The sequence below is a fragment of the Patagioenas fasciata genome, chromosome Z (assembly GCF_037038585.1).
Source record: "Patagioenas fasciata isolate bPatFas1 chromosome Z, bPatFas1.hap1, whole genome shotgun sequence".
NCBI classification, from domain to species: domain Eukaryota; kingdom Metazoa; phylum Chordata; class Aves; order Columbiformes; family Columbidae; genus Patagioenas; species Patagioenas fasciata.
Genome location: NC_092560.1, coordinates 84,656,799 through 84,666,959, shown reverse-complemented (window position 1 = coordinate 84,666,959; position 10,161 = coordinate 84,656,799). Strand labels below are relative to the sequence as shown.

General features: G+C 44.2%; 1 long non-coding RNA gene across 8 annotated transcripts in view; it reads left to right on the top strand.

Annotated features, from left to right (window-relative positions):
- The first annotated feature begins 266 nt into the window (after window positions 1-266).
- The window catches only part of LOC139826367 (uncharacterized), a 30,115-nt gene continuing 20,220 nt past the window's right edge, over window positions 267-10,161 (top strand). For 6 of the 8 annotated variants that reach the window (XR_011736353.1, XR_011736351.1, XR_011736349.1 and 3 more), the window contains exons 1-3: window positions 267-327; window positions 861-954; window positions 3,691-3,800. This is a non-coding gene — a long non-coding RNA (uncharacterized lncRNA). The remainder of the gene's footprint in view (window positions 328-860; window positions 955-3,690; window positions 3,801-10,161) is intronic. The other 2 variants (XR_011736347.1, XR_011736352.1) reach the window with 2 other exon arrangements.

Genomic DNA, 10,161 nt, shown 5'->3' with positions numbered 1-10,161 from the left:
ACCCCTCCACACCCCCAGGAGGGTGCGCTACCTGCCCGCCCATGGAACCCCGGGCGTCCCCGCCCCGCAGCAGCAGCTCCTCAGTCTTTGCCGCCCGCCGCTTTTGAAAGGACCGCGCCCCTTCAGCAAAATGGCGGCGCGCAGGCGCAGGCGCAAGGGGGCGCGGAGCATTGTGGGAGTTGTAGTCGGAGTCGGTCAACGGGGCGCGGCACTAGCGGGGACTACAGCTCCCGGCATGCCCCGCGGGGACTACAACTCCCGGCATCCCCCGCGGCGGGAGGGCGGGAAGGCGGGTCTGGGCCGTCAGCTCCGTGTGGCGCCGCTGAGGTGAGTCCCGGTTGGGGCGGCCGGTTTCTCTTCGCCAGCCCCCGGAGACGATGCCTCAGGCGGGGGATCGGAGCGGGGCTGCCGGGTGGGAGTCTTTCCTGTGAGGCCTTGGGCTTCGCGGCGTGTTGAGCGCTCCCTGTCAGCCCAGAGGCGGCGGAGGTGAGGGGCCCTCACACCGAGCGCCTGCCGGAATCCCACTGAGGGGGCTCCGGAAAAGTCTGTGCAACCCGTTCCACGGGACAGCCCCGTAAAGGTTTAGGGCTGAAGCTGATTTTGTGTGAGAGGCCGGTCCTGAATCGTTCAGCGCTGTTGTGAGTGACTTCAGTGACTTCAGAAGTGACTTCAGTCAGTTACGGCAGAATCAGAATCTCGGGTGATAAACTAAGGAGGGGAGGTTTGAATGCAGAGTAATGATGGATTTAATATGAAGTGAACTAAAGCCATGGAAAGGAAACAGGAGTGAACCCCATGTTTTTTTGCTCTTTAAGGAATGCTTTTATCTATACCAGCAAACTGCTTTTAAATCTTTACAGATAAATGGACTATAAGAAAATCACAGATGAAGTTTCAGAAAAACTGTTATCATACAGTCAAGATACTTCAGGATGGAGGGTGATAAAAGTCTCAGTAAGAAAATATTAGTTAATATTGTTTATGAAGTTATTTGTACTCAAACCATTCTGTTGCAAAAAGTGTTTAAAACTGTTTTCCTTTAACAATTAGTTCAGAACTCGTTATCAACTGCTAAGTTTTTATTGTTCCTTTTTCTACTTTGAGAAAAAATGTTACGGTTTCTTCCAAACCTTCAAAAGAGTGTGTGGGAAATATGTATTTACATTTTGTTCAAAATGGTGATGATTAACATCTTATTTTGAACAGTGACACCCAAAGTTGAAATGGAGACATTAACGCCCTCGTGATTATAGTTTTGTTAGATTTAGAGAGGATTTTGTGCTGTAGTTACACTGGGTCAGTGCAGGGCTGGAATACAAGAGGTGGATTTATACTATATAACACTTACTAATATGGAAGTATAAGGAGATCCGGAGTCACACTTTTGGCCTTAAGTCAGTGACTGTTCCTGGTGGAATATTCTGTTGGAGCTGTTATGTTTTACACCTTTTCACCCCTCCTGCTTTAGGACAAGAGGAAACGGCCTCAAGTTGTGCTGGGGAGGTTTAGATTGGATATTAGGGAAAAATTCTTCCTGGAAAGGGCTGTTGGGCATTGGAACAGGCTGCCCAGGGCAGTGCTGGAGTCACCGTCCCTGGAGGGGTTGAAAAGGCGTTTAGATGAGGTTTTCAGGGGCACGGTTTAGTGCTAGAGTTAGATTATGGTTGGATTCGATAATCCTGAGCGTCTTTTCCAACTGAAATGATTCTATTCTATGATTCTATGAAATTTTTGCTTGGGAAATACCCGACACTCGCGTGCAGATGTGTTACAGATGAATTACTCTACAGTATGATAATGGAAAGTAGCTGTGCTATTTCATTAGAATATGTTAAAAGTACTGTTAACTTAATAAGAATTTGCTTATGTTGTATGTGGCCTAATTGTATTTCAGATCGTATTTCAGTACAGGTGGATGTGAAGGTGTGAGGGTCGGGTGGCTTAGAATTCAGGAGAACGTGCCTGACGATTTTGGGGGAAGGAAAAAAGATGTTCTGTAGTCTCAGTTGGGCACAAAACCATTTTCATTTGTACCCAGATCTGTATATAGCGAGTCCTCTGCAGTCAGGAGAAGCATCATTGTGCTTTCTGCCATTTGGCTCAGGGAGCCAAAATCTTGCATTCATTTATTTTTGTATAAATCTTTGTCACATTAACAAGTAGTACTGGTCTGTAGTGTGTCTTTTGTGAAGGAATACTACCTGTTTCTAGGAGCAAAAGTGTAGCTCTTCTCATTTTCAGTCGGGCATTATTTATTAACCTCATATCTCAAGCACCAGTTGATTTTTTAAATTGCAGGAGTATGAAGAGTTTGCTTTACTTGCTAAAAGAAATCAGTGGGGGATCTGGCAGTGAAAAGCAATAGGGATCCTTGCTTCAGTCAGGTGAAATATTTTCAGCAGAGTTCAGGGAAGCATGAAGGGGATTGTTCAAGCCTGAGTGGGATTTCATTTGGAATTATGTCACCTCAACTCAAGAAAGACATTTCAGATGGTCTTTCTGACTTACATTTGTGCATCACCAGGGGCTGTAAATCTGATGTCACGTTTCTTGAACAGTCGCCTTTGAGCTCACCTCTTGTCACGCAGCGTCCGTCACCTTTGTGTTTAATTCGTGCTCACCGTGGTGATTCACAAGGAACTGCCTGTGAGAACTCTCTGTTGCCATGAGCAGTTCCCAGCATTGCAGGAGTTGCCTATTTCCTTCTTCCCCCCGTGAACTTTCCCTTGAACTCCTCAAAAGATTACGAACAACAGTTGGAGAAACGCCAGAATGCGCTAGTTCATAAATAGGGAGAAGATTGGCAATCAGTGCCAAATGGGTTACAACTTTACCTTATTATAGCTTGGCATCTTCAACTTATTCTTGTATAACCTATTTTTCCAATTCATAAATGTGAATTCAATCTCTGTTTTTTACACCATCTAGATACCGCGGAGAAGGGATAATTAAGGAAGTGCCCAGTAAAATCATTCCTTTTATGTATCTTCCTGAATATCGAAGCAAATGGGACAAAGCATTAAAATCTTACAAGCTGTAATACGATAATTTGATACAAAGATTTTATTTTAACGCTCTCTGTGTGAATTCTGGTGGCTAAAAAGACTTCTACTGGGACAAAGAAAGCTCTCAATACTAAATATGTTCTGAATCAGTAACAACTTGTAAACTTGAGGGAGATGGCCCTGGGTATGGAGAGAGCTCTCAGAACCTATTATACATGTGTAAATGGCTCAAGTGTATAAAAAAATCCCTAAACCAGAAAACAAATAAAGAATCCTCCCCTTTTTGTCTTCTCTGACCCTCTCTCACTTTCCTCTGCCTGGAGCTGGTCAGATGTTACCATGTTGTGGGACATCCACCCATGTCTTTGATTTTTTGAGTTAGATTCCACATCTTTGTCGCAGAATGCAATGTGGAATCCAGCAGGTGTATTTTAATGCAAATAGGCCTTCTGGTTCCACTAAATGAGCACATTTTAAGAAACCATACTCCTGCCTCCGATATAGACCATGAGGGATGGCAGTGAATCCCTGCCCTGTGTTATGGCTCTCATGTCAACTCATACTAACAAATAATAACCCATTTTTGTCACATACTCACTGTTTAACCTGTAGTGCTGCTTTGCCAATTAAAGAAAACTTTGCTTCTTACGTACTAACTCCAAAAACTCCTTTTCCTTACTCGTAGGACACTGGTCTATACCACAGCGTAACCCACAGTGGGGCTGATTTCATCCCGGGATTTTGTTGACCTGCTGCATGTTAAACCATACCCTGGTGATGTCCTTACCACTAACTGTAAGTTGCATGTATCTACTGCGTGGTTTTGTATTTTTGGCAGCGTTCTGGAAACCCCAAAGTGACCGGCTGTAAATTCTGCAGCCTTTTCACAGGAGCAAGTACGTTGCTCTGTGTGTGCTCCCAACAGTCCCCTCCCGTTTATCCCCAAAATAAAGTTGGGGGGGTTTATTAAATACTGAAATTATCAACACTTACCTTCAAAGGAAATACTTTATTCTATGTTTATTCTCTTATTCAACCTTTCTTTGAAAAATTGAAAAAGTGTAGTGGTAGTATGAGGAAGCTGGACTTAATTATTTCACTCTATAAATTCAGCATTTAATACCAGTTTTCTGCATTTACATGGCTTTCCACCCAAATGTGGCTTCCCTAATAAGCCATTCTCAGTGTGAACTGCTAATTTACCTCAAATTTGATTCTCTTTGAGCTTGGCTCTGTAAACTTAGAAGAAATGTAGAATGATGACTATCACAGCTATGTGGCCAATCAGGAAAACATCTCACTGCTACTTTATTTCTGTGCTAATATTTTTCTTCATGTGGATCTCATGGCAGAAAACAACATTTTTCATCTTTGAACTTTACTGACCTGGTGGTTTTTTCCAGCCATTATCTTACAATACTTTATGATCCAAAAATAATGGATAACTAAACAAAATAACCCCTCCCAGCTGCTCCTATGTGCAGCAGTTTCCTCATCTCTGCAATTGCCTGTGCTAATTAATGAGACCTGCTGACACACTGACTGTTCTCAAGAAGAGAATAGAGTTCTTAAGACCTTGGCACTGGGGAGGCCAAACCTCAAATCCTGTGGGCAGTTTTGGGCCCCTCACCTCAGGGCTTAAATGGCGGCACCAGAATCACCTCAGGGCTCAGAATGACGGCCAGAGGGGTGGCGGGATCACCTCAAGAGAAAAGCCTTGAGGTGCTGGAGCGAGTTGAGAGAAGGGAACGGAGCTGGGGAAGGGGCTGGAGCACAAGTGTGATGGCAGCGGCTGAGGGACCTGGGGGGTTCAGCTGGAGAACAGGAGCTGAGGGGAGACAGGGACACAAAGAAACAGCCTCAAGTTGCGCCAGGGGAGGTTGAGGTTGGATCTGGGGAACAATTTCTTCCCCAAAGGGACACTGGAACAGGCTGCCCAGGGCAGTGCTGGAGTCACCATCCCTAGAGGGGTTGGAAATACACACAGATGAGGTTCTCAGGGACATGGGGTAGTGCCAGGCGTGGGTTAATGGTTGGACTCAATCTTGAGGGGCTTTTCCAACCCAAATGATTCTTCCCAAGGCAGCCCATGGTCTCAAGCCCCTCGGACAGGCAGCAGCAGGTCCCTGCAGGTCCCACGATGCCGCCGCAGCCCCAGCTCCTCTCCTGGGCACCACCGTGCGAGCTGCAACTCATCACCCAGCGCCGTGTAATCAGACTCATTGACAAGTGCTATCAAACGCTAATTATTGCCATTTGCATAAATAGAGGTGAGCTCATCAGCCGCAGCTGCTCCCCCGGAGCCTGCGGTGTGGGTACCTCTGCGCCGAACGGCAATTTGGGGGAAGAACGGGGGAAAATGGGGATGGAGGAGGAAGCCACGGGGTTGTGTGGAGCAAGTTTCACTCCTCAGAGTCCTTCCATGGCCGAGCAGCCACGTCCCGTCGGCCACACGTTTTTCCATGAGTTGACTTTGCTCCTTTTTGGTTCCCAAAGCCCCAAAACCTGCATTTTCTTACAAGCACAGCAAATTACTCATGTTCAGCATGATTTGCATTATTTTTCAAGAAAAAGCCCCGTCGTGGAGACTGAAAAACCACTGCTGATTAGGACAAGGTGGATGATGTGGCTGTTATATTTAATAGCGCCTTCATTGCCTACTCAACCCTTAACAGGCTCTCAAATGCACATTTATTCCATTTTAACCCCATTTGAATGTGCTCTTGATTTAAGGCCGTGGTTGGGGTGTTGCTCGGGGATGATGCTGCAGCTCTTGAGCGGTGACAGTGACAATTTTTTCATGTTCTTGCTGTAACAGGGACCTTTTACTGCATAGAAATCCGTTATTGGCTGCGGGTGTGTCAAGGTTTAAAGCATGGCAGCAATAAACCATGGCAGACGCTCTCTGTTATCCCCTTTACCTCCGGCCACCCCTTCCGTTAGATGGGAAAGATGATAAGAAAGATAAGGGGAAGGGAAGAGAGACTTAGACTTCAAGTTGGAGAGTTTGAAAGGGTTTTACTCATGCTGCTAATAAATAGAGAATATATATACAAAGTATACAAAGCCAATCTCAAGGGCTTGATGTGGAGTTGGCGTCACTCCAGCAGCAGAGCTGGGTGTGCGGAGCAGGTGTAGGGCTTGAGGCCTGTAGATCACAGACAGACAGACAGGGTCCTCTCCAGATGCCGGCCATGGTCGAAGGTAGCGTGACCCTCGTGATCACCCTCTTATATAGGGGCTATGACGATTATGGGATGGATTATTGGTCAGTTCTAGGCACCTGTTCCATCCACCCCTCTCACAACGGAACACAGGAAAACTTATCAGTCTTTCTTAGCTAACATAGTAATAAACCTAAACTTAAACCTAAACCTAAACTTGAGCTTCTTTAGCATTCCCTTGGTCTCTTATCAGCACCGAGTGCAGCATCCGAGGAAAAATATGCAGCTAAACCTCAGAAAAGTGCAGCCACCTAGAAGAGCTGAGCTGAAAGAAAATCACTAAAAGAGAACCGGTCTTGTTTTTAACAAAACCAGGAGAGAGTGACAGCAGAACCAAAGGTTATAGATGCGTGCGATTCTTGGGTTTATTTGATTTGGACAAAGAGAAGAGGGAGGTAAAAAAAAACCAAGGTGGTTTAAGTTTTGGAGTGAAAAGAAAGGAAAACAGCAATTTATTGAGTTTTGACAGAACACTCCATCACTTCCTCCTCTTCCAGGAACAAAAGCGAATTAAAGAAAAAAGAGACAATGGGAGGTACAAACTTTTTTCCAAAGGGAAACATTGATTGTTTTAACGAATGTTAATGTTGGTGGTGAAATCCTTTCCTGATGGCACCAAGCGTTAGTTATATTACATTATAAAATGATATTACTGTGTTTTGAGTATTGTCTTTCTGCATCAATCTGCTCAAAGTAGCAAGAACGTTTCCAGAGGTTGGGAAAATAATAATAATTTAATAATAATAATAATGAGGAATAATAATTTGAGGATGAGGATTTTTGCATTGGCCCAATTCCTTCTTGCTCTTTGTTCTGCATCGAGTGCCAGCCAGAGGAAAGCATGTTGTACATAGCACCTGTGTATCTGTGGAAGAAATGAGTTGCTATTGGAATATTGGGTGGAGACGGCGCTCAAAAGGGTTTTTTTTGCATTCAGTAGATTTATGCCGATCGCAAAGCCAAATGTGAGGTTGTTACGCCCGTTGTGCCGCCAACCTGAATCTGGTTTGCAAGCAAAAGCTTTGGTTTGCTCCCCCCGTGGGTGAGAAATTCATGACTCTGCGAAGCTTTTGGCACAAGGTGGAGGCTCTCAGGGTTTTGCTTTGAGCTGCTCATTTCTCTCCAAACAGAGCTCAGGCTGTGGGAAAAGCACAACTAAGGCACCCTGGAGGATTCATGCTGCTGGCCCTGATAAGCAAACCCATGGAATATTGCTCAGCTCAGCTTGCTGGGGTAGTCTGAGCTTAAAAATCAAAGGAATCAGAAATACCGCCCCCAAAACATCGCGACTTCCACAGCAATATAATATCCATTAATAGCTGCGTGCTCATTTCACCACCAGCATCTCTCGCTTGCCTGGTCCTCGGGGTCATGGATGTGCATTTCACGACATGTTTTTTCATACACAACAGTAACAGCAGTTGTCATGTTTTATTTATTCCCATCGCACAATGTCCCCGTTAACTTCAGGACCTGCGGGTCGCTCAGTTCCCCTCGCACGGAAGGCACCGAGGTGTTGGAGTTCAATCCATGTTCGTTTAAAATAATAAATATAGGCGTTTGGAGTAAATAGCACCACTACATTTAGCACCGTAGGCTCGTTGCTCACCTGAGCCCACCCGAATCTCTGCTTATTTTTACAGAAAGGGGTTATTTGCTCCCATATTTCCCCTTAGAACCCCTTAAAAAGTACAACTCAGGGCTACCATAAATGTAAATACGTGCATTTGCAAGCTGTAATGGATTAACAATGCTTATGGAGCTTTTATCGAAGGAAAAATCACTATAATCATCATAAAAATCTCTACCTTACAGATGTACTTAATGGAAATGTATTATACGCACAGGGAATGTTTACTTTGTTGCTTAAAACTGCCTGCGTGATGCAGAAATATTTAATGGAAATATATGTTATACATTGAATTCTTTTACTGTTTCACTTAAGTAACTCCTTCCGTAGAGCAGCGGTTGTTAATAGAAACATGCTGGAAAGCCGTTTATTATAAAAAGTAACGTTTTCATGGCTTTTTTTCCCCCCAAATACTCTGCAACAACCAATGTTTAATAGACCTTTTTCTACCGGGATCTTCATAGGGTTGGTAGGAGTCCCACCCTCAAACTGTTTTATTGGTGACCATGTGGAAGGACAAATGGTCACCCTGGAGTTGCGGTTGGCGATGCTGAACCTCAGGGGCTTCAAAAATGAGCAAAAGAGTCAATTTTTCCGCAGGTGAAGAGTCATTTTGGGACAGAGAACAGCGGCTGGTTTTGGGTCATCGTGTTGTACAGAGATGATCTGATCTCTTGCTTTGGAATTGGTTTCCTGCTTGGACACCAGGTTGACTTTGTTGCTTCTAACGAGCTGAGCCTGCTCCACCCTGAGGGAATGAGGCCAGGGCCAAACTCAGCACACATGGGCTTAATTAATCAGTTTATTTAATAAGAATAGGGAGGTGGGTGGGGTTTTTCTTGCTTGTGGTAGTTTGGTTTCTTCCGTGGGTTGGTGAGGAGCTGCTTCTTGCTTGCAAGGTGAGATTTGCAGAGGGTGTAGTTGCTCTGTGTGGTTTCTTTCTTCTTCCTTTTATTTTGTGTTTTCATAGTTATGTGGCTGCACATGTGATTATAACAGATGTTTAGTGGCTTTTTTACGTGATAATTTTATCTCCTGGAGTTTTTCCTGAGCTTTATGGGTTTGGTTTTGGGTTGGATGAGCATAGTGAGCGGGGAATCGTGGTCCTGGTTATTGAGACATTACGAATAATCCATTTGTTCACCCTTCCTGTAAAGATGATTGATAATGAAATTAATGTTAGAAATATCTAATGTTATTTTATTAGATGAAGAACTGCTGAGTAATTGTTTGGTGGGACATAATTTCAAGAAGCGCTGTCAATGTAGAGGCTACAAGTTGGTTTTATGGACTGGCTGTGAAGTAAGGATGTTTTTTGATCTGTTTTTATGCTAAAGGCTGTTCCCAAATTGTCAAAGGGATTTTAAACTGAAAACAATGGATTTTGGTAACCCCAGGGATGGGGTAACTGATATAAATACATGGATTGGCTGTGGGGCAGCCTGACTGGGTGAATTCTCTTTATCTAGAAGAAATGTATTTAAACTGGGTTTTCTCATGCTGCTTAAACCCGGGAGCACTTGCTTGGACCTCTCAGGTCCTCGCTGACAAAGCTTCCTTAGAAATCTTGAAATACGATGCTTTGCTAATGCAGAAACTGTGCCGACCTCCAGCTAATTGAATATTGACCTCATTTCAATAGACAAAGAGGTGATGAGTGGCTGGGAATCCATCAGCTCGAATGGTCAGGTTGTATCAACGCTTCCTTTGTGCTGGGAAGAAAATGGCAGTGGTGGCTGATGTGTAATTTTGGGACTGTTAAAGGTTGGGTTACCCAAAGCTTTAAATCACGGTGGGTGGAGGTGAATGGGAATTAAATGAGAAGTGCCGGAGGGGAAAAATGAATGGAGTAAGAACATCCTGTTGAGCTTAATGGTAAAGATATGAAAATATTGTTATGGAAGCGCACAGAAGAGGGGAAAGTGGGATAAATGGTGGTGAATGTGGAGTTTGGTTCAGATCTGACATGTAAGAAAAGGTAAAGAGCAATGATCAAATATGTGGGAAATCGATTTTACTTGATTTTTGTGATACAAAGAACTGAACTATGTGGGGTCTAAGCTTACGGCTCCATGCGGAGAATATAGATTGACTGAGAATTGAGAAGTGGTGGGTAATAGATGGAATCTGGAGCTTAAAATAAAAGTCTAGAGGGCACAAATTAATCACTGGTTGCATTCTGGTTGGGGAGAACATCACTCCATGCAGGTGTTTGATATTGGCTGCTTTTGTGTGCTTAAAGAGAGAAAACAGTCACTGGAGAGACTTGGGCCTTTTCTCCTGTTTATCTCATTATCTCAGC